At 34.6% G+C, this 26,520-nt stretch overlaps 1 protein-coding gene across 3 annotated transcripts in view; it reads right to left on the bottom strand.

Moving 5' to 3' along the window:
- The window catches only part of Dscam3 (Down syndrome cell adhesion molecule 3), a 187,498-nt gene that overhangs the window by 61,911 nt on the left and 99,067 nt on the right, over positions 1–26,520 (bottom strand). The window lies entirely within an intron of this gene.

Below are 26,520 nucleotides of genomic sequence, written 5' to 3'. Positions count from 1 at the left end.
AGCATTACATCTTACGACGGCTATAAAATTACTTATAAGAAATAAAAAAAATACAGGAACCTTGTACGGTCAGACATACTAGTACCGAATAACAACAACTAATTATCTCGTTTTAATAAAATACGCGTAGTACTATAGTCATAACGTAAAACATTCGACTATATTCATAAATTGTTCAGTTTAAATTATCTTTCCGCCATACCCTATCAGCCCTAATTTACAAATTCGTGTATTGAATAATTAGGAATAAATTTAATTGAAGCAGCGCCAAGGAATTGAATCAAAAGCGTTGGTCGGGGGATAATCAATTATGCTATCAAATCTCCCTGATCCACGACGATTAACGACAAGCGATGCTTAGTTTTCGAGTTTAGTTGTTGAGGTACATTATTTATGTAGTATCCGATTTTGGTTTTAAATGTTATTTATAAAGTTCTCGTTTATGATAGGTGAACACTTAGCGAGATGATGAAGTAAGCATTCTTATTTTATATTTTTTTCATTTTAACCTCAAAGATCATTTGACATCACTTTCTTTGCTTTTGAAAATGTTTTTTTTGTTACGCTCTATATCAGAATAGGGTGAATTTTAAAAACGGGCCTTCAGGGCCAAATCCAAAACTATAAGGATTAGCGAAAAATGTTGAAAGGAGTTACGAGGCCGATTTTGATAAAAACTAAAACTGCATTATTAGTTTTTTAAAATATTTTTTTCCTTAGCCGGGAATCGAACGAGTTAATTTTGAAAAAAATGACACCTCTATATTATTACACTATCTGATAGTGTCGTTTATAAGGATCAAATTCTGGGAAGTAATGTTATGTGACAAATTAAAGGAAAAGGAAAAGTTTGAAGAAAATACGTATTTTTCCATACATTGGCATACTAATCCTTAAGGATTATACATAACAAATGATTTATGTATAATTCTTTAGAAAGATACATAAGTCATACCAATGAAGAATTTGTTGGTTAATCAACTAATTATTCGATGTTATGACTATATCATACGGCTTAGTATGAGAAAGTAATAGTTTGGCAAATAAGTTACCGCCGTTTTTAGGATTTATTTCTAATAAAAATAGATAATTATATAAGAATGTCATTATTTCAACCGTTCGATCGTACCACATGTTGACGAATATGAGTAACGGGTTACAATGAAAAATGTTGATGACAAATTCCAAACATCTTTGTTGGGCGTTACTAGTGCGCAGTTGTGACCGGCGACGTATGTAGGTGGTTCGGCGACCCCGCGACCCCCGATCATGTGACGATATCCGCTATCAAAGTAAATAAATACGCAATTACTCATTAACAAGCGTGTAGTGATTTGTCGGATTGCTTCATTTTTCTACTTATACCTATCATGCAGCAGCTTACTAGGGTGTACTTTTAAGGGTGTCACTTTTATAAACTTTATTAATTATGTTTATCTACATTTTATGTTTACAAGTATTACATATTTTCACGAATAACCTATTAGAGACCTAGATAGTAAGCGTAATGTAGCCAAAATTAGCTTCACACTCTCGGAGCTAGGAAATCAATTTATGCTCATTTACATAGGTTCCCACTAATAGGTATCTCCTAATCAAGGACCTACTTAAGTAGTCGTAGGATTTTAGTCTATTGTTATAAAAGTGGATGTTTTTCCTGCGATTTCAAGTTATTTTAATTAGTTTTATCCCAATACTTCTTATGCTTTATTGTATTTATTTATTTAATTAATTAATGTTATTCATTTTATAATAATTATAGAATTCAGACACAAAATATTAGTTTTTATTTTGTGATTCAGCGGACTATAATTTAAGTATCTTCCCATTTATCAAGTATTAGGCATAGTCTACATACGAAATGCTAAAAAAATCACGACGTTAATTAAAAGCTTTTACTTAACTTTCTTTTATAGCAAAGCTTAGTGGCGTCATTCCTAATATAATTATTATTATAAGAAATATAAGAATGAATGAATACATATTATGTATTCATTCATTCTTGCCGATTTTTATACATAGTCTTTTGAACTTTTTATAGTGTTTGAATACATTTTAAATCATTTGCTTCAATATTCACTCAATCCCTACTCATCCGACTCCAGTAGAACAAGTACCTTACTAATTTTCTCGGTTCTACAATCGTATGAATTTAGATCCGTTCTAAGCAACCAAAACGCGCTAAGGTTATTTAAATAACGCCAAAACATGGAGATTTCTGCGTGATTTCTGCGGAATAATTTTGATTCACTCATAATATATTCCCGGGAATTACCGTCATTTCTCGGCAGGACGCCGGTAAATTTGCATCCAGAAATGAAGATATACGGGGAGCGTTTCGAATCTAATTCCTGTGATACAATGAAGCGCCTTCCGCTGGAAGAGTTGGGACGAGATTGCAGGAGACAATGTAATAAGTCCTTTTCGCGAAATTCTCAGCAGCGTTAGTACTATGAATATTTATGTCCGTACCAAGATACCTTGCTTGCTCCGGGATTTGTTTTTATAATTTGAATTGGACAACAGTCGTGCTTAAGGAAAAGTTTTATATGACAATTTCCAAGAACAGATTAAATATTTCTACGTATGACTAACCAATTTATAGTAGTTAAAATATTTAGGCAAATATCATTTTATATTTTAAAATATGGTTGTTAAAAAATTGAAAAAGATTCCATGTTCTTATAATAATGGAGGGTGTGGTAATGAATTTAATTGATGCATAAACTTAGTCCTCGGAGTTAACAATACATTTATATAAGACTGCGGTTTTTGGATCAGTTATCACAGCTCGTTGACTGCCTCTACTACATAAAACATTACACGCACGGAAAAGTAGAAAGAATTGAAATAAAGAGAATCTGAGAGCTCAGTTTGCGTGTAAATGAGCGTTAAAAGCGAATTTCTTGGCAACAATGCCTAAACTCGGGAATGAAATTATTACAAGCAATATCATTATCACGGCTCGGAAATGGTAAATTGCCGAGTCCTTTGTAACGCCCGCCAATTACTACCAATCAAGTATAACGAATCTTGTATCCGTAATGTTCGTGCCGTTACGCAATCAACTAAGTAGTAAATAGTACCTTGTGTGATCTATAATTAAAGTAGTATTATAATAAATTCTTTTAGTATTTGGTTTCATTTACATATTAATTGTGTGTACATAAATATCGTGCCATAACTCTTATTTCTAGGTTTTTAAATAACTTGAGTAGGTATTTTCTATTAAATGAACGAGAAGAATTGATTGATTGTCCATTGATATCAAAATATTCGGCTTCCTAAATGTTTCTACTGTTAAATAAATCTACCATTTTTTGTACCACTTTAAGGCACCTTCCGTAGTTCTATTACGGTGGTATCGCGGCACCCATTTTTGCCTTATAAGGTCGCTACAGAAATATTGTGTTTTAGTTTGGTGAAATTTGTAAAAAAGATAATAGTAATTTTAACTGTCTTATCCTATTTATAAAGAATATCAGTGTTCGATATCTGAAGGAGCCCATATCCATGTGAAAGTAGTAACAAGTGTCCATGGTAGTAAGCACTTAAACACATGCAAGCTTGCGTACTCGTTTACTGCTAAATCAAACTATACGTCCTATTTCTCTTCATTCCAAAAGTACTTTCCACCTGAATATCACAGTGTTCATAAACTTAATCTTCTATGTGATCAGCAATATAATTAATATGTAAAAGCGTACGCAAAGACCATGTTACAGAATTTGTACCATAACGCTCACAAAATCATTTCCGGGATGCTCTTCTCAGCTGTCTGAGCGGGCTTATTAATTTTAATATCGTTACCGCTATTCACTGCATCGTTCCCAATCCAGGACTGGCTTCCCCGTTAACGAGTTACTAGAAGTCATTAAATCTCAATATACACATAATAATAAACTTGGTACTTATCCTTCCGAATCGCAACGAAAATTGTACGAGTAGAAAATTATCAACATCACTTGCCATTTACTCGTAAGATCACTCATATTGCGTCTTTATTATCAGATACAAAAAAGGAAATCACAAATAATACCGCCACAATTTTTTACAATAATACAATTTATTTTTTAAAGAGCTCAACGAAGTGAAACTTATAGTTTTCACATCAAAGATTATTATTTTCAGACTATAACTGACAAACAATGTTAACTTATTTTGAATGGAATTAATATTATTATTAGTTTTAAAACCGGAAAGACAAGATGTCTGATACGGTCATTAAACTATATCTAGTTATTCCCAAAATATTGTACTATGATCAGAACTTAATTATCAAAATATTTTGGGTGAAATATAAAGCGATCGTTGGTTTGCTTTGTTTAATCGCAAACTCTCCATCGCTTATCGTTTCTGGTACGAGATGTCTATATAAGGTCTTAGTGTAGAGCCAATTTTACTAAAATCTCATCAGATATTCAGTATTCAGCGCCAGCTTCAAAACTTGGTTCCAATATAGACAAGACCGACCGTTGACTTAATTTTGCGTTTGAATCCATACGGATTCTATTTCAAACATCGTTAACGCCATCTTGGATGCATGCAGTGCGAGGCATTATATTTCGTTTAGGGAAATGATCATGGAATATACAAAAATACATGTTTTAAGAAATGGAATGGCTTTCACAGAAATATTATTTTCAATCGTTTCTGCAATACGTTTCTTGCAGAATTCAATACAATATATTAGTTCTATTACAATGTGTGATGTGTTTTTCCTATTTCATTTAATAATTATTATTACGAGTTCACTTGCCTAAGTGTACTCGTAGTAATAATGTACCCTATACATATACATGAAAGTAAGTATGAAAGTATAGTTTTTAAACCGATAACTATAAGTGACACTGCCAAATTTAGTGAATGGGCAACTAAAGGTATTTTCAAAAGTAGACAAAAATTATATGAATTATACTATGAGAGATCTTATAATCATAATGTTAAATTTAAGGAATATGTAAAAAAATATTCTAAAATATTTAAGATGGCCTGTTCCTGTGCTAAGTCTCTATATTTAAGAAATAAGATTAAAAAATCATCAAATAAAATTAAAACAACGTGGAATATTATTAATAGTGAAACTAATAAGAATTTGACATATCAGCAAGACTATACTTTAAAAATAAATAATACTGATGTAAAAGGGGATCTAGAGGTGGCATCAGAGTTTGAGAATTTCTTTACTAACATGCCTATTTTAACAACTAAAACTCTGAAATCATCTCCTATTTCCGCTGAAAACATGCTTAAACAAAGTGTACATGAATGTAACACAGGATTTGAATTTTCAGTTGTTAATGCGAATGATATCATTAATGCCTTCAATAGTCTTGATTCTAAGAAAACTGCAGATCTATGGGGGCTTTCCGTTAAAGCCGTTTCTTCCATTATCGGCCTTATTGCACCGCACTTGGCTTCTGTGTTCAATGCTTGTGTTACTTGTGGTGTTTTTCCTGACCTTATGAAACAAAGTAGAGTGATTCCCTTATTTAAATCGGGATGTAATACTGATCCAACCAATTTTCGGCCAATTTCTATTCTACCAACATTAAGTAAAATTTTTGAAAAAATTGTTTTAAATGAACTGCTGAAGTATTTTAATAAAAACAAAATACTTCATGACAACCAATTTGGTTTTAGAAGGAATCGCTCTACTGTAGATGCAGGGATTGAATTGTTAAAACATATTTATGAGGCCTGGGATGATTCGCGTGATGCCCTTGGTGTGTTTTGTGATTTATCTAAGGCCTTTGATTGTGTCCACCATGAGACACTGGTCAGGAAATTACACCACTACGGAATCAGGAACAAGGCTCTCAACCTTTTGACTTCTTACTTAAATAATAGAATTCAGAAGGTTGATGTAAATGGTACAAAATCGCCCGGTGCTTCTGTTACAATGGGCGTGCCGCAGGGTTCAATACTCGGTCCATTTCTGTTTTTAATTTATATAAATGACTTGCCCTACTATGTAGGGAATAATCACGAGATTGTATTGTTTGCTGATGACACTTCACTTTTATTTAAGATTAAAAGACAATTAAATAATTATGACGAAGTAAATAATGCTCTCTCGAAAGTTATCCATTGGTTCAACATAAATAATCTTCTTCTTAATGAGAAGAAAACTAAATGTATCAAGTTCTCGTTACCCAACGTGAAGCATGTTGAAACCAATGTGTTATTAAATGGAACGGTTTTGGATCCCGTGGAGTCAACTGTTTTCCTAGGTGTTACTATTGACGCCAAATTGCAATGGGGCTGCCACATAGATAAATTGTCGGGTAGACTCAGTTCGGCGGCATATGCTGTTAAAAAAATTAGACTTCTAACAGATGTAGAAACAGCTAGAATAGTTTATTTTAGTTACTTTCATAGCATTATGCCTTATGGTATATTGCTATGGGGGTGCTCGTCACACCTAAATGATATATTTATATTGCAAAAGAGAGCTATACGAGCTATCTACAGCCTGCCTCCAAGAGCTTCACTAAAAGAACTATTTAAAGAAATAAATATTCTAACTGTTATATCCCAATACATATATGAAAATCTAATTTATGTAAGGAAAAATATTGATAAATTTGTAAAACGGTGTGACACGCATAATGTAAATACAAGGAACAAACTTAACCTTTCTACACATGTTACTCGTCTCCACAAAATAAGTAATTCTTTTGTGGGTCAATGTATACGTTTTTATAATAAACTGCCCATCAAAATCAGAAATTTGTCAATTAATAAATTTAAAGTTATTATCAAAAGCACACTTAGTCGTAAAGCTTATTATAAAATTTCTGATTATATTAATGATAAAACAGCTTGGGACTGATCAATAACATAATTATTAGTTAATTAAGAAAATGTCAAAGTGTAGCGTATCTTGCTGAACAAACTTCTTTTTTTTAGATAAATGTAAAGCAAGATACTGGAGCTAATGCTTTATTAATTATATGTAAAAATAATGGCATTTAAAAAAAATTAAAAAGAGAATAATTATTTTTAAAATTAAAAAAGACAAACCCACTGAGTTTCTTACCGGATCTTCTCAGTAGAGGTCGCGTTCCGATCCGGTAGTAGTTTAAGAAAATATTGTAACTGACAATTTGTAAGTGCCGCCGTTGGCCTATACAAAATAAATATATTTCATTTCATTTCATTTCATTATCACTTTAATGAGTAGTTCTAGAGTCTAATTATCATTTAATGGACAGACCTGGGTAATATTACAACGTTATAAGCTGTAATATTAAACAAAATATTCTCAACATTTTAAAGGTTCGTTTCGAAGAAAAACGAGTTAATCCTTCAAATTGCCTGCGGCAAGTATTATGGTTGGAATTACTCCGCGCTTCTGATACGAAAAATTGCCAATACCCGCAAGCGAAGCCATGTATCTACTTATACGCTTTTAGAATCAGGACACGTTTGATGAAACATCAAAAGCAGTATATGTAATTGTCCATTAAAAACTCTTTACATTATTCTTTTATATGCGAATTCAATTTTGTAAGAAACAAAGGGTATAAATATTTTTTACGTAATTATTGCACTTTTAAGTTAAGTTATAATAATTAAAATAAACTACCCGCACTACTTACTTACCGCACTAAAACCCCCCCGGTGGCCGTCCTCAGCGCTTGTTGGAAAACTCCCCCGGGACCTCCGGGGGAACACAACCGGAGTCCTCCAGGCGCGATGCCCCGATCCGGCTCTGCCCTGGGGGAGCACTTTTGGCTCCTCCCAACACCATCTGGTGTTCACGACGGTATGCAACCACACATACCGTCGTCCTTCCCGGGGTTGCTTGCTGGACGGTTCGAGCTCCTACTTTTGCCGCCCGCAACCCCGGAAGCCCCCTTTTAGTCGCCTTTTACGACAGGCAGGGGATACAGTAGCCCTATTCTATTCCAGGGACTACACGGACTTCAGAAAATACCTACGAAAAGACTATACAAAATGCAGGTCAAAAGCATATTTAAGTGTGTCCGGTAAAACTACTTTTTATTTTTATTACAATTTTTACATGCGCTAAGCCGGTTTCAAAGTAAAACAATCCTTAGAAATTTTCAAGATGTCGATTTAAAAGTAAAATACTTCTTCTTTCTGAGAAGATGCATTTTGTATTCATATCGTGAGGGTTTCCATTTTCCAAATAAATTTCCGTTCAGTTACAATCACAAAGAACTCATTTGGTTTTGCTTTATGTTGTATTTTATTCCGGAGCTTATATTAGTTTAAAACATTTCTATTAAGAATCACGATATCTAGAAATCCTTATTTACACTTGAATTTGTTGTAAATTAAACTCTACTTTGATCGATTGACATGCAACGGTGGGTTTAAAACATTATTTTTGTATAGGACATTCTTCGAATGTATTTCTTAAAAAGCATTTTTTTTAATTGATCCTTTAAGGAGTTAAAACGAAAACTTGACACCTACCTGAAGTCGGCTACTGATACATGGAATTGAAATTGAATTTAATAAATGAATACCCCTTGGAATGCCTTGGGTAAGTGTGTCTGCCTTACTATATCCTTCAAACCAGAACATAGCATCGTTTAACAGTGCTCTTACTACAAGATAGATATTAGAAATAGCTATGATGGTAGTGCCCACCACATATTAAGTATATGAGCGTATACTTTGACCTATTTATAAACGTAATATACCTAATATCTTCCGGTGCCAGTATATAGTTAGCTGAGCGTTTCCGAACGTCCTTTGAGCGCTGTTCCAATATAATCAGCTCTGATAACTCGCCACGCACTTCACGTTAACAACTTTCATAAGCGGAAATTTAATGCAAACTCGTTAAGTTTGCACCATAGGCACGGAAGTTGAATTTGTGAACCGTTTTGTCACTTTGATTTCTACTTATTTTTTTTTTATAAAAGAAGCAAACATGTCTTTATTTATTTATTTATTTATGTATTAAAGGTTCACCAACGTAGTATACACTTATATAAATTACATTGCAAAAGTTAGATAAATAAGTCGTGTACCCGCAATTATAGGTGAACACGGCATTTACAGAATTGACGCTCTAATTAATTAAAATAAAATTAAATTAAGATAACAATTTACATTAAATATAAGATAAAAATATAAATTATACAATTTTATACAATTGATACAATTTAGATAAATAAAATATATTGAAATTAAAATTAAATCTAAATTTAATACATTTAAATTAGAATAATGTCAGTAGTAAAAATTAGACTAAAAATATTTTTTTTCTAATACAATAATTTTACTTATAGACTATTAAATAAAATGTGATAAATTTTCTTTGGATTAATTTGTATATAAAAAAAATTACGTAATATGACTGTGACGAATGAACTCTGAAATGTTTTTTTTTAATTTTCCTAAACTGTCCCCAAAAATGTCAGGTGTTTGGTTAGAGGCCGACATGGTATTATCACAGTATAAGGATTTAGTATTATACTGTCTTGTCATTCTATTAATTGGTGAATTATAGCCAGGATTAGATTTAGTGAGATCCTGAGCAAATAATTTGTATTTTCCTTGTCTAGGAATTTTAGATGGCATATTAATTTTAATTTGTTCTAGCAGTTGCGGAGAATCAATCAAGCCGTTGGCAATTTTATATAGGAATATATTATCATGCACTAACCTACGATTATCTAAAGTCATCATATTAAAATGTTCAAGCCTATCGCCGTAGTTTAAAAGAAATCGAGCATTCTGGCGGTATGATAATATCCGCAAAAACTTTTTCTGGATTCTTTCGATACGATCTTTGTATGTCTTATAGAATGGGTTCCAAACAACACAACAATACTCGAGAGAACTTCTTACTAGAGTATTATATAGTAGGATTGTAGTTTCAGCTCTTTTAAAATCCTTAGTGTTACGAAGGACAAATCCCAGAGTTTTGAAGGCTTTGGATGTTATGGTGTTAATGTGTGAATCGAAACGCAATTGTCTATCTAAGGTAACACCTAGGTCGCGAACTTCATTGACCTGTTTCAGTGACTTCATTGACCTGAATTTTTGCCTATTTTGTACGTAATTATATTGTTAACACTATTAACTTTTTTTCTAGAGAATCTCATGAAATAGCATTTGTCAGTATTCAGCACCATATTATTAAGCTTACACCAGTCAGCCACACCATTCAAATCGTTTTGCATGGTGTGGCTTCAGAGAGTCATCCGGACTATCAACACGCCTAGAAATTTTTAAGTCATCAGCAAACAAGTAACAATGGGAGTGATGAACAAAGTCGATAATGTCGTTGATAAAGATATTAAATAAGATATGGCCGAGATGAGATCCCTTGGTACTCCGCTTGTCATTGTTTAAGCTGTAGAGGTGAAACCATTCAACACAAATGCTGATGTTCGTTTCTCCAAATACGAACAACACCATTTTAAGATACTGTTTCCGATACCCAACAATGATAGTTTTTTTACAAGGATTGACAGGTCAAACGCTTTACTAAAATCTGTATAGATAGTATCCACAAATGATCTAGAGTCAACATATTTAGACACGTTTTCAATAAAAGAGACCAAGTTAGTGCACGTTGATCTATTGCTCAAAAAGCCGTGTTGGTCTTTAGACATGCCATGTTTTAGATGCCATGTAAGCGGTCCACATAAAAGTTTCTCTAGTACCTTACCCATCGTTGGTACTATTGATATAGGTCTATAATTACTAATATATTGTCTATCACCAAATTTATATATGGGTACTATTCGAGCCCGTTTCCACTCTGCAGGTAAGACACCGCTAAGAAGAGATTTATTAAAAATTATTTTGAGTGGATACGAAAGAGGCTTAGCACATTTAATAAGAAATATGGGAGGTATATCATCGCAACCAGCGCTTTTGTACGGGCTTAGCTTTTTAAGTGCAGTTAAAACTTGTTCTTGCGAAAAAGAACAGGTCAAAAGGTTGCGAAAAAGACATGAGAAGACAATTTGTTGAGGAACAGTCTAATGGAACCGTAATGTTATTTGGGGAAGGGAATATAGAGGAGAAATTAGAAGCAAACAAGTTACAAATATCTTTGTCATTTGATGCGGCTTTATCCTTTAAAAACATTTAGCTAGGATATGAGTTGTGATCTTGCCTAATCATTTTTACGTGTGTCCAAAATAGTTTAGGGTTATGTTTTAATGCTGTCTCGAGTCTTGCTGTATAGTTTTTATAACAGATATTTTGGAGTTGTGAACATATTTCTCTGAGAATTTTAAAGCTAATTATATCAAGAGGGTTTCCAAATTTTTTTACTTTTAAATGGTACTTATATTTCTCTTTAAGTAATTTAATAAGATTTCTTGTAAACCACGGTGGGTATTTTTGATTGGATATCTTGATGAGCGGTACAAATCTATGTATGATTTCATTTATGATTTTGTAAAATATCTCCAACATTTCATCCACATTTAGACTTCCACTAAACTTGTCTTCCCAGTGTATTTTATTAAGTTCAGATGTAATCGTTTCATAATCGGCTTTAAAATAGTTATAACGTACTGATTTTTTCGGCAAGATCTTCTCAGACTGGTTACGAATAGTGAAATCTAATGGCGGATGCAAGGGATCAATTACACTAAGAATATTTTCACTACTGGAAAGGCCGACGACAGATATATTGTTCAAGACTAGATCCAGGATTTTCGAATTATTATTTAAGGTACTGTTTGACTGCTGGAAATCGTGTAAATTAATAAAGTCGAATAACATGTTACAAAGTGTTGAATTATATTGATTCAAGTGACTTTGATTCCATGATATGTTACTTAAGTTGAAATCACCTATAACTAACTTGTATTTTGCATTATCGAGTGCCTTATTTGCGTTACAGATAAAATGTTCTAAGATATGTGTATGTAGTGGAGGAGGAAGGTACACTGCACAGATGAAGAGCCTGTCCTTTTTCTTATTGCAGTCTATTTTATCTATGCTAACCCATTAGTCTTCACAATCGCTATTAAATTGATTATGTTGCCTAGAATTTACTTTTTTATCAACTGCTATCAATACTCCTCCCCCAGACTTATAACTATGAAATCCAGATGAACAACGATCTCGCCTATAAACAACATATCTATCGTCAAACAATTCTGAGTTTGAAACTCCGTCATTTAGCCATGTCTCGGTCAAAACAATGATGTCATACTTATTAATACATACATTTTGATAAAATTTTGAAGTTTTAGTATTGAGGCCTCTAACATTTTGGTAATATACATTTAGCTCAGAAAACTTTACAGTGGTATTGTAAAAAATTGGTGCCATTAATGTTATTCAGATAGGTTACTAAGCTTGTCCAAGTTATTGATTAGTATGCGTTCCGAAAAGTCTATTTTACGAAGAAAGATGTGACCGTTTCGCACCCAGACGTATTTGTAATTAAGCTCCTTTGCTTTTTTCTCGTAGCTGCGTGAATATTCTTATTTTTAGGCGACAGGTGGTCTGTGACGAATATTGGATTGACTTTCTCGGATGATATACCAAGATGAGCAGCATGTTATTTGTCTTTAGGATTGACTTTATTATATTTCATACAAGCTGCCAATAATGTATCTCTTGTTCTTTGTGAACTAAGTTTCACAATGATCGACCTCGGCCGTGGTGAGTTAGAGTCTTGTTTGGCGATGCGAGTGCAGAACAAGATATCTTTTTCAGGCAGTTCACAATTCACTTTTGAAGACAACTGTTTCACGAGGGTGTACAGGTTCTCGGATTTGTATTCGGGAACGCACTGTATCTCTAGATTGTTGCCACGTGCTTGTTGTTGTAGTTGGCTGACTTCCTGTTTCAGATTTTGAATGTCGATGCGTACCTCTTGACTTTCCTTCTCTAACTTTGCTATGACTTCGTTCTTAACAGTTATTTCTTGCCGAAGTTGATCGAACTGTGAGTTGAGAAAGGTTAAGGTATCTTTAAATTCTTTAATTTCGATGCGTACGTCTCCTATGTTGGCGTTTAATTGTCTGGCAAAGTCGTTAAACGTGTCCCTAAGAGCTAGTTTAATTTCCTCCCTTATAATGTTCCTAAAAGACTCGGTTGGTACTAGGGCTTCTTGTTCCAATAGCGTTTTGTTGTCACGACGATCTTTTGTGCGCCTAGTGATCTTATCAGAGGGTGAAATTTCTCCCATATTACACTCCAGCCCCTGTGCCTGCCGAACTGGGGTATTTGAGTTGTCACTCTTTGGAATTTTGTTACGACAGTTGAGACAAAGCCCAGAAGCTTTTTGTGTACTTAGTAGCTTTTTGTACGAGGACTCCGAGAAACCAGCACATAAGACGTCAAATTTCGATTTGCAGGAACTACATTTCATGTGTTGTGAATCGTTTCATGTGTTTTCATATATATATTATATTATTTTCCATTTTTCATCAGTTATTCATAATTTTCCTCCTATCTTAATTTTTTCTCCTCCTTTCTTTGTCCTTTTGCCTCTTTTTCTTTCTTTTCTTCTCTTTTTCTATTTTATTTTTCTTTTAGGAAGAAAGCAATAAAAAAAAAAACAAAAAAAAAACGTCTTCTTAATCTTCTTAGTCATTAACCTACCCAGATAAAATATCTTAAACTAAAAAGTAATCAAAAATCCTAGGCCACGCTCTTCTGTAAATGAACGCACGAATTACTTACTTTAAATTTTCAGCTTTTCAGTTACTACAGAGACGTGCCCTCTACACATTTCTTACTACTCGTAATATCTGAGCAAACTTCGGGTATTTGACTAAAGGCATTACCATCGAGCAACACAGCGAGCCCTTTTAAGTAACTCCACTTTAAAATAAATGAGCCACACCGCTCCGCCTGTGGGGACGTCGATCAATCCGTTCATCACGGGCTGTCGTGTCGACGCAGCGCCGGCCGCATGTCGCGTCACGCAAGCGTCAACGATGTCATCCGTCGGGCCCTTGTCACCATCAACGTACCGCCCTCACATGAACTGGACATACATACGTACAGTCAGCTTCATTAGTAGATGAGCAGATCAAAATTCCAAAAATACCTATGCACCCAAACGTTCCTATGTATCTAAACGCCTTCCAATCAATGTAAACTCAGACCTGACCTTCATTCATGATCACGTTTATACAATTTTATATTGTATTAATATAAATGTTAGAATGTCATCACTAAAAAGGATGGAAAAAAAATGTTAACAAAAAAATACAACCGACTTCTATGTCACTACAATATATTTCGTTGGATAACGATGTAAACAGCGTGTCTAATATGAGCGCCGACTTCAGAAATATGTACTAAACCAACATTTATTTCAATTATTTTTTACTTTGTAGTGACATAGAGCTCTTTTGTATTTTTGTTAAATTTTTTTTTTGAAACTTTACGATTTTCATCTAATTATGATGCTAGTTGCGTTTAGGTACTTATGAACGTTTAGGTGTATAGGCATTGTTGGAATTTTGATCTACTCATCTACTAATGAAGCTGACTGTACAAATGTACAGTACGTAATGATGGGAAGCGGTTGGATGGCTTGACACTTGTGCTCTGGAGACAAGGGGGGACGTTGATATGAAATGGTACATGTCATACACATACCACCCATGTGTACTGTGCGGTGACCGAATATATGGAGGCTGTGTAGCTATATCATATGTGTGGTGCTATATCATATAACTATAGGTACATATGTGTGGTTTGTGCCCTTTGCAGTTGAGTCGTTTGTTTTGTGTGTTAAGTAGGTTCCAAGGGTTATCATTTATCTTATTTTTTTTAAAGTAGTATTCATTTATAAAATATTCCGTGATTATTGTTTAATCGATTGTTTTTTTCTCTGTTTTCTACATGAAATAAAATATTTCGACTATTGGTAAAGTATTTACAGTTCTTGATCATCTTAAAACTTTGCATAATATCCCTATCATTTTATTGGGTATTTTCTTACTATAATATCAACCATATTTTAAGAGATCGTTGCAGCTCATAAATATTGTACTAATATCGCAAAAACACCCACATAACCTGTCTATATGGTTATCGCTATTGCTTTTATTGACAGAATAACATACAAAGGACACAACATACTCTACTCTACTTTATCAAATTTCCTTAAAATGTAATTATTTGAAAGGGTTACGTCTTTCATGTTCAACACATCAAGAAGTTATTTATGTTAAACAACTTGTTACTTTTAGCATTAATACGATAACTCCTTGTGGTTCAAGTTTTCAAATTGAATCCAAAATTAAGAAGCGTCATGCCCAAACGTTTCTTTTAAAATGTAATTTCCTTGAATCAATATTTAGTATTAAATAAAGGCGGCGACAGTTTCGAAGGATCCATCTCAGTAAATTCTCGCTTGGCCGAAATTAATTCAAAGTAAAGTTTCGAATAACTGAAGTGACCTCACCTCGGGTCCTATTTCAGCAAATTTCTGCCTTCGTCGTAGGGTTGTCGTGTTAGAATTTGAACATTTGAGCAATATTATTTTTTTAACAACATATGTATTACTGTAATATACGATTCGAGTTTCATCTCGATCATCATCTTATTTATTACTAACTACTATGTCTTTTGTTATTCTATAGGTAGGGTATATGATACGATATATAGTGTGCTTTTGTATTTATTATTTAATGGCAAAAAATCGCAATCCGATTTCTAATCAGGCTTTCACGTTTCTAATCAAACGGCTGGTTAATTGAAAAATATTTTGATAATATAAAAAATCTCAAAATTAATGCAGTTCAAAGTAAAATTATATAAAAATTTAGAACCAAATTGAGAATCGTCCCCTTTTTTAGACAGTTAAAATAAAATACAGTTACAAAAATTTACTCCATCCGTCTATTGCAACGTGACAGCCCTAGTTACCGGATTCACCGGCGCCTCCCTGGATTCAATTAAACCTGCCTCATCCGAAGCCTTTCTGAATATTTTATGTACTTTTATGACTAATTCTTTCACTCTCTCTATATTTACACCAGCACGAAAAGGAGATAGAAGAACCTTAATAAGAATATTTTAGTTTAAAATTAAATAAATGAATTACGCCTTTTACATAATTCAGTATCCCTTCCTTCAGTATGGCCTTCCTGAGATGTTGTGCGCATGGGCAACCAGCTTTCTGTCGGAGCGGCACATCAAAGTCGTCGTCGACGGACGCTGCTCTGGCACGAAACCTGTAAACGCTGGCGTGCCCCAGGGCTCAGTCCTATCTCCCACACTATTCATTCTGCATATCAATGATAAGTTGCAACAAGTAGGCAACATACATTGCTATGTAGATGATAGTACGGGAGACGCTACGTATACAGGCCACGCAAATACCTCTCGAACTCTCGTGGAAGAAAGCAGAATCAGACTTGTGTCTGAAATCGAGGACTCTCTGGAGCAGGTCTCGACATGGGGTCGACTTAACCTTGTTGAGTTTACCGCTAAAAAAACCCTATTCGTCATAGCGCTCACCATTGATAAACGTGTGGGGATCCTGGGAGTCATTTGGACGTTAAGGTGAAGTTGGCATCAAGAAAACTGGGCGTCTTGAACAGAGCGAAGCGGTACTTCAACGCGGGGCAACTCTTTCTGCTTTATAAGGCGCAAGTGGAGCCCCACATGGAGTACTGCTCGCATCTCTGGGTTAGGTGCATGTTGGGCAATATGCCATAATGTCCCTCTAAGTGACAAAACGATTAATCCGTACTATGCCAGCTTTAAAAATTATCCTAGCTGACGATGACGTTGTTTACTGTGAATCCGATTGCTCAAGACACTTCACTTTTGAAAAAAAAACAAAATTTAGTAATAAAATACAACCAACTTCGATGTCACTACAAAGTAAATAATAATTGAAATAAACGTTGGTTTAGTACATAATTCTCAAGTTGGCGCTCAATATATTTCGTTGGATAACGGCGTAAACTGCGTGTCCAATATTAGTTAAGTAGTGGTGCAGTACAAAGAACAAATTACAAATAAACACTATATATGATAACATTTTCAAAATTCAAAGAAAATTATTTTATTCGAGCATACTTTCACCTGGGTTTTTAAAAACGCAGAGATAACATGAACGACGGTGTGCGGTCATCACGTCAAAGGAAACTTCTCGAGGTTAGTTTCTCGAGGAACACCGCAATTTGTGGAGATCAGAGTTCTCAGCACGTGTCGCTGTGCACACTTAGAAAGTAAAAAAATAAAGCACTTGCATTACGACGAGTTGCGAGCGAAAATACCAAAATATAAAAAAGAGTAATTACTTTATTTAAGAAAATAAATGTAAAATAATAATAATAATCACCTGTAGGTTTCATTTGTCTGAGTTTAAGATATTAAATTAAGATTAAAACTACTTCGCAACAATCCGCTAAGTTAACGATTAACCGTTGTAGAGTGAATTTACCCTGATGATGCTCCGTTTTGGAGCGAAACACGTGTTGGTGGTGGTATGTATGGTGGTGTATATTTTTATTTTTAATTTTTGCATCTGCACGCATCCTTTGAGGGAGGGAGGGTGGTACATACTGCATGGTTAAAATATATACCATCATACATATTTGATTGTTGCGAAGTAGTGTTAATCTTAACTTAATAGCATGGATTTCCGCAAAGTAACGCCTGATACAAAAATTAACTATCTGAGTTTGAGATACATATAAGTTCTGGTATTATTATGAATAAATATCAAGAATCCGGGGGGTATTTACCACCTGAGAATCTGCCCGGGCAAAGAGGGTATCCTCGAGACCCGAAATTCCATGCCCACCGCCCTTATGTTAACATTTCCTTAGCATATGAGAGACCCGGAGGGTATGACGTCCCGCTGACTGGCTGACTGATAAGTTCTGGTAAAATATCGTAAGTTTCTTTATGCTTATACTCATGTAAACATAATTCTGCCACTTGTCAATGTCGAACAAGTCGATAAGTTTAGCAAAAGTTATTTAGTTTTAGCAAAAAAGCAATTTATCGCTTACTATTTATTTGCCTGCTATAGAACTTACTGTCAGGACTTAACCTAACCACACAGGCTGCGAAGAAAAACCGTGCGCCAATTAAACTGTTCCGGTTTCGTGGACGTGAAAAATGTGGATTAAGCACGCATGCTTCCATCATCGTTTTTGGAAGGTTAATAATGTTCATGTTAATATGAGTTGTGGTTTAATTAACATTCCAAATCTGAAAGTAACTCCGGTGGTTCTACCTTATAATCGATGTAAAATAACCATTAGATTTGCATATTTTATGATACGTGAGTCGATTGCACTGTTATTAATGGATTTTTTAATTTATTCTCAGTAATTACTTACTCGGTCTAATAAAAACTGAAATCTATTGCGGCGTAGAAAATAGCCTGTAAGTATAAATAAAATAACATTACAGACAATATAAGTGCCGTTTAAAAGTTAAATAACAACAAATACATATCTTTTTTGAGCGAAGAATTGCATTACGTAACGTTTCATAAAATTGTATACTTCAGGAATTTCATAAAATATCACATGGTCTCTGATAACGTTTAGAGTAGGTTTTGGCTGTTATTCTTTGTTATGTCATACTTCTGAAGCATGGTCCACCTTGACCGCCACTTTTTGAAAATGTATAAAGCTTGAGCCCTATACAATACCAATTGTTAGCAACAGCTAATTCAAATTCAGTGAATTACTAACAATGGAATAGGAAAAGAACAAACAACTCAAAACATCGCTCCTGAACTATAATAGAGAGGGTCTCCCTTGTTTCCGCTGCGAGTTGCAACAAGCGGAATATCCTTCAGGAAAAATCCTGCCTTAAATAAAAAATGAGAAAATTAACCATCTTGGTTCACTGCAAGCGAGCAACGACAAGTGAAAAATGAATTACTCGCTTTGGAAATTACTCCCCTCATGATCAGTTAGTTGACTCTTTTCTGTATTTTAATGTGGCTTAAAGTGGTGTACCAATAAAATTAAGGATTTTATTTATTCCAAACGTGTGAAGGTAATAATAATAAAAATCTCGATAGCGATATTCTCAAAAAACTTATAATTTTATTTAATTTTACTATTTTAAATTTAAGAGACAGTCATAAAGCTTAAGAGTTCTGTTTGAAATGAAAGAGTAGTCTCTTAAATACTTAGAAGGAAGCCCTTGAGTAAATTAATCTGCCTTACCACATTCTTAAAACCCGACCTCAAAAGAACTTAATACTCTTATTAGGCATAAATTATTGCATAGGTCAGACAAAAAGTAACTATTTCTGTATACAAGACAAAGCAGTAGTTCGTACCATGTCAGTAAAACAAGTGGTTAAGATAGCTCGCCGATGCCGTCCTAGGACAATGATTATATCAAATATTCAGGATTACGGCGCAAGACCATTCCACGTTTACAAACTGAATAGTTGAGTGCTCTCCTCGTTGGACTATCCGCTTTTATTCCAGCTAATTGTTTATAGGCAAGGGTTCAGACGCCGGTGTCTCGAGGGAAACGACTAATTTGCAATCGTGAACTTGTCTTTATATTGCGGTCTCTTGAACTTTTTATTTTGCTAAAGTAGCAACGGATACCAGAACAAAAAAAGAAAGATAACTCACAGGTATAGCATCGAGTGATTGATTGCAGGGAGCGGCTGAGTGCTAAGAGAATGTGGTGAATGTGGATTTATATACTGATGCCGATACAATAATTATATTTGCGCCACTTATTGACATAAGACGCCATTTTTATTTTTAAATTTTTTACGCAAAAAATATACTAAGTTTGTTGCTACGAAGATGACTTATGAGAATTGCATAATACGATATTAGTTATTTGGGTATATTGAGCAAATCGGCAAAATTTTGTATGCTTTGTTTTACTTTAAAGAGTGTATATTTTTTATCTAAGGAAATGATAAAGAAAAGCACCTGATGCAGTAAATAACGCACAAATGAGTAATATCAGATGTTTTTAGTGAAGTAGTTCGGTTCTAAGAGGACGTTTGCCAGCAGCACTGATAATGAACTTGAAATAATAAACGCGTACTGCGTACTAATACCTAATATCGCAGTAATAAAATAATTTATTGCCTCGGTGGACAAAAGGACCTATTAGTCAAGAGAGCCGTCAATAACATTTTCATTATCGTAATTGAGAGGGGCGGCAACGAATGCCAATGTTAGCTTGTGGGCGTGTTGGAACACAGGCGGGCAAAGAGTGGCGAGTGGAGAGAGCTAAGCGAGTCACTAACAATTTTATAGTATGTAATTATTATTGTAGTATCAAATAAATTATTATTATCTTCACTTTATTTGATTGATTTGTTAAAAAATATTTTGTTGTGAAGTAGACTCTACAATCGAATGTATTAATTTCTTTTCGCTATTTTTCATGCAAATTAAACATTTTAATAAGTACTTTATTTTTATATTTTATTTTATTATGATACGAAATTGGCTCTCGTTTATCGGGACAACAAGGTCCACAGACTACGCAACAGCATTGTTATGTTATGTGTTAGTGGACGCATATTTTAATAAAATTTTACCTACTTCTATTCTAAATAATTGCGAGTCAAAACTCTGTGCCGTGCCAATGCCGTGTTGTATCGTGTTGTCCCAAGAAGTCGTGAAGAAGATCCCATAATGTAAAATTAAGGAAAACTATTCACAAAAATCTTTTATCTAGACCATTCCAGTAAATGGCGATTGACGATTGGATAATAAAATATAATATGCCATTCAAAGAATAAATCGTGACATTATAACAGAGTTGCTATTCCTTTCTATTATTCAATTTCATTTACTTCGGAACCAAGATCATAAATTGTATGGAATCACATTCGGGATCACTTAATGTCGCCTACTCCGGTGATTTATGCCGATGTGACAGTCTGCGTATATGGAACCGACTTTATCTTTGCGTTGCGTATAATATTCGAATAATAATAGTGTATTAAAAGTTGTGTTGTCAGCTATCAGAAACAATCGCAATTTGCTTCCAAGATATATCGATACATTCTATAACTCTTGAACCTTTGGGAGAATTGTTTTGTATGTGAGTGTTACAGACATAATTTATTGTTATAGTACAATATTATTAGTAATTAAAGGATATAACTACCTATTCTTATTGTTTGTATTTTGGCAAAGGGAGATCTCCCGCCGGGTTAGGTGATCATGACCGGGGAGCGGCCGTGCTCGAACAGTCTCAGTTCGGAGCTTGTATATATGCAAGATGTTTAGAAAACTTCGATAGCGTGATTCAACATCGCCATCTGTTGACGAGTAGCGGGAAGTCGCTACAGTATAAACAAAATTTCAGATTTACTAAAACTGTTGAAATAAGTCAATATACATTTTTAAAAGCTATTATTTAAGTTACTAATTTTGTATGTGGTATTTCATAATCCTTTATTTACCGTTATATATAATTTATTAAGTTTCGGTGGTACCTAATACTAGACTCCTTAATTTAGACTAACTTAGTCCTCAATGGTAGGAATGTACGAATGTCCATGGATGGCAGTTGCCATTTTCCATCAGATGGTATACATTTAAAATAACAACTTCATAAAATAATTACGTCATACGTAGAACATTTTTTTGTTCGTCTGGGATATCCACTTAGAATACTCTTAAAAAAGTAGCAACAAAGGAAGCGACGTTATGAAGATACTTAATTTTTAGTAGGTAACTACACTTAGTACCTACGTAAAGTTAGAAGGAAATTTACAAAGAACACTTAACTACAGACGCTCGCAGAGATCTGTTAGCGTCGAAGTTGTTTGAAACAAAGCGATTTCTCTCCAGCCCAAACGTAGCTCCGTTGCATTTCCGTTTAAACACTTTAAACAGAATGTCTAATGTAGTGCGGTGAATTATTGGCGGAACGGACTAATAGAGACCCGTCCCGCGGCTCGCTTGATTTATGCACACCCGAGTGCGGGAGCCCACCATCTTTATCACTGGAAAGATCTATGGAGTAAAGGTTTTATATTTTTGCTTCTTTTTTTGTGACTGTAAACGATGTAGCGTGATTTAGGAAACTACTGATATTTTTTTTATAATTACATGAAATATATTTACATCTATAGGTCTGCCGAGGCACCTACAAATTGTCATATAAAATATTATTTCTTATACTTCCATCGGATTGGAATACGACGATAACTAGAAATTCGGTAAAAACTCAAGACTTACATTATGGTTACATTTCGTCTTATTATTATTTTTGTATACTTGATTATTCTTATTTATAAGATCATAATCGATACTAAGTTGTATTAATCTGATTCTGATAACATGCTGCGTCTTAATTTTTTTGCTAAGCAAAATATTTATGCACATGTAATTAACGAAGTTTAAGTTCATATCATGAATTATTTAAATTTACAATACAATCCTTTGCAGCTCTACAAATAAATTGAATTAAACTAGAGCATTGTAAATCACTTGGTTTAAACATGAAACTTTCTGTCAATATTCGTTAGTCTATCGGTCCACAATGGCTGGAACAATTCTCTCGTTTCTTGTTTTTTCCATTTTTTTATTTGTATTTCATTAATGATATTCATTAATGAAATACAAATAAAAAAATGGAAATGGAATGGAAAAAATCATTTTTTATGTAGATTTAGTATAAATACCATTATACAATGTGTATACTATTTCATTTAATAAATTATTTTTCTATTCGAAAGAATCTGGACTAAAATTCAATATTTATATATGTATATTAATATTGTAAAATATAATTGGAATATTATTCCGTCATAGCGCTCTTCAATAACACTAATTACTTGAGAGTGACGCCTTGTTTTTAGCGGCACCACTATTATATCTACTTCTTTTTTATTACAATCAACGCTTCTCCTCAATAAAAATATGCCCGATAAAGTATAATAAATTCGCTTATAAACTTCATACTCGTTCCCTATTTTTATTACACAAAAACAGGAAAAAGGGAACTAGGAACGTTGGTAGATAAAGCAAAGCGTAATCTTCCCTCGTGTCGTTGAACACTCCTAACAAGGACGTCAAAGAAATACTCCACGTTGCACGCCACTAGAGTCTCTTGTTCCTAGAACCTTGTTAAACGAGGTGACATCTTTTATTTTCTTACCTCTAATTATAACATTAAAATTAAATGTCAGTCTATTCGCTTAAGTTTTACCAAGGATCCTTCTCATTTATTCTACTGCAGTTGAAATATTTTTTAAATTACATTGTGGAGGATTAATAGTAGAATTTAATAGTCGCCTTTAATCCGTTGAAAGACAATAAAATATCCTTATTAGACAACAAGGATTATGTCTTATTTGTAGACTCAAATAATTTTCCAAAAAATAAGTGTTATTTCAATCATGTTTCCACACTTCAATGACAGTATGAAGCACTTGTCTTCATTTTTATCAAATTAGATGTAGTATAAATTGCCACTAATTGCTATCATTACTTTTCCTTAGTGGACAGTAGGACCAAATGTTACAAAGTTAATTAAAACATATATTCAGGTTAAACTCTCTGTAGGCATATTAATCACAGTCGAACGTAATCGAATTGTCTACGCGATTAAACAAAATGTTGCTTTTTACACACTAAAATAAAAATAATAATAAAGTAATTATTATGCAATTGTTGCATTTCCCAGATCGAGAAGTCAGGCAATAATCTGCGTCTTTTGCGTGCAGTTTGGTGGCTTTACGATTTGACTACATTAGAACACCCCGACAAATTAATTTCATTATCTTACAATCATAATAATGACAATAACCTTTGAGTACGTCATGGCGTAATTCAAAGAGTTACACTGTTTGCCCACCGCCACCGTCACCGAGACGATACCGATCATTATTGACGGAGCCTAAGTAGCGTACATACATTTACTATAGCAGCTTGTCCACCGCACATCCGTCCCCCGAATACCGTCATCCCGGCCGCCGATATTTCGAGTAGATCGGCGTGACCGCTAGTTCGGCACCGAGTTTTTTCGGGGCGATGTGCCGGCAATATAAAACACGTTGGAACTTGTCCATACAGTGCCGTTACACGCCGATATCGATCGAATAAAATAAACCGCCGATATCGGTAGCGGTGGACAAACTATCGCTGTCACGACATAATTAAAATCGGCCCAAAATAATTTTGTTCTCGGTATCGACTCGGTGACGGTGCGGTGGACAAACGACCTTACCCAGAACTTCAATCTGTGTCTAGATTTGAAGGCTATTCATACTGTCATGTTGCTTTGCTCTACAATAAAGCTCAAATAAAATTAAAATACTCTATCTATTCGAATTACGACAAAGCTTCGAGTCAGACTAATAGAGAAATAAAGGCTTCCACCACTATCTTTATTGCATAGTACGTCCAGATGAATCGTAAAGCCAATTAGAGGCCGTAAGTCGCCAATTAGCCGGTCACTCAATACGGCGCCCCTTAATTGTCAACTGCGATGGCAACCGGGACTGGCGTCTAACTGCGATTGATTTTTAAAGTACGTTCAGTGATATGGAGAGTGAAGTAGGTAGTTCAGTATAGGTACCTACTTACATACTTGAGAGTAGAATAGGTGTTTGGTAGGATCGGTTTTTTACAATGTTGACATTTTCAAGTGATACAAATTCTTCAACATATTCAGATCACTCGTAAAGCATCCCGTGACATCACATTTATACCCTGAGCATTTCAGTGATCTGTCTGTGAATCTTATTTTCCGTTTTTACTCAGATGTGAGCAACAAAGCACTCCATTTAAGTAAAATAACACAACTTATTACTTTTAAATGTATATTTACATACTGCACTTAAGAATATGTTTCGAGAAATATAGATATTTATTTTTTAGACTTACACGGTTATAGAATAATTATCGAAAACGATACATTAGTTACACATCAATATTTAACAAAAAAAAAACATTTACCGTTTTTATTAGTCGCGTGCGTAATTGTGTAATGAAGTCAAGTTATACTAATGTAATGTATACTAACGAATACGTATAATTGTATATCATAGAGTGACATCCTCTAGACAACCTTGAAGGTTAAGAAGACACTCCAGATAAAATATATTACGGACGGTGTACACTTAAACTACAACGAAAACATTGTTCATTGTTATAGAAATAAAAATAATAAGAAGTATTTATTGTATTTATTTATCTCATTATAGATAAACTTTCTTGTACATTTATTAATCAACTAGCAGAACCCGCGGCTTCGCCCGCGTAAAACAATATTATATGACATACAAATAACTGTAATCGTAAATTTGTACCTAACAATTTTAACGATAAAGTAGCATTCATATTTAATTAATAAAAGTTTTTTTTTTCGTCACTGTGTACCTAAATTGGTCAAGCTTACACTTTGGTTAAGCTCAGAAACATACACAAAAACTCTAATTAGTGGACTGTAATGAAACTTTCTTTAAAATATAAGTTTCATGTAGGATACAATAATTATTATTTACACTATTCCATAGGAACCGTCCATGTTACATGGGGCCTTACATACAGCGGCGGTTAGAGCTCCCATTCTTGCTGCCCGCAACTCCAGATGTCCCCCTTTAGTCTCGTACGACAGGCAGGGGATACTGTAGCCCTGTTCTAGCCCAAAATTTTAATCCAAGGTCTATGTATCTACCACATCACCATCACTAATCCACGCATACCCACCACAACCATACCCCACGGCAGGACAAAATGTTGGCACGCAGTGTGTCCAATGTAGTTGCGATAAACTTACGCATTATCATATATGAAATTTGCACCCCTTCAACGTTGTCGTGTATTTGTCTGAATAGACGTTATCTGAAATTTCACGTTTCTAACTTCGAACCTAAAAGATTCCCGTATACATACATACATATAATACTTCTTTTACCTCCTTAGTAGAATTTCAAAAACATTCCTATGTACATATGCATCAATAGATATGTTATCAAAAATTTCTGAAAGATAATATTCAACACCAACGGTTGGCAACTCGACAACCACGGGTGGTGTGTGGCCCGCGACTTTCCCCTGTGGCCCGCGGGTCTGCGCGTTACTAATAATTGGCCAAGTGCAAGTCAAACCCGCACCTTGAACCAGACCTTTACCAGAAGGTGGTGGAACCCTTTGTGGTTCGACGCCGGTGGCACCACCGCCACACCTATTTCTACCTAATAACAGCTGCGTTAAGCGCTGCTGTGTTCCGGTTTGAAGGGTGTGGTAAGGGAGACAAACTTTTCCGAGGCGTTCCAGCTTAGTCCTCAGGGGTAGCGGCGCATCTATGGTTGATAACGGATGTCCATGGGCGGCAGTAGCCACTTACCGTCCGGTGGACTGCATGCTCGTCTGCTACTCCTTTTTTTTTTTTTTTTTTTTGTTAACGAGGGGGAAACCTTCAAAAGGTACCCGACGCCATGGGAGTGACGCCGGGTTATGTGGGATTTTTACCACACTAAAACCCCCCCGGTGGCCGTCCTCAGCGTTTGGTGGAGAACTCCGGGATCTCCAACGGAACACAACCGGAGTCCTCCTAACGCGATGCCCTTTTATCGGGCTCTGCCCTGGGGGGAGCAATTTACGCTCCTCTCAC

Source organism: Epargyreus clarus, unplaced genomic scaffold, assembly GCF_041222505.1.
Source record: "Epargyreus clarus isolate Ecla_fem2 unplaced genomic scaffold, WU_Ecla_fem_2.2 ptg000003l, whole genome shotgun sequence".
Taxonomy (NCBI): domain Eukaryota; kingdom Metazoa; phylum Arthropoda; class Insecta; order Lepidoptera; family Hesperiidae; genus Epargyreus; species Epargyreus clarus.
The sequence above is the reverse complement of the archived record's forward strand: the minus strand, read 5'-3'. Positions and strand labels throughout refer to the sequence as shown.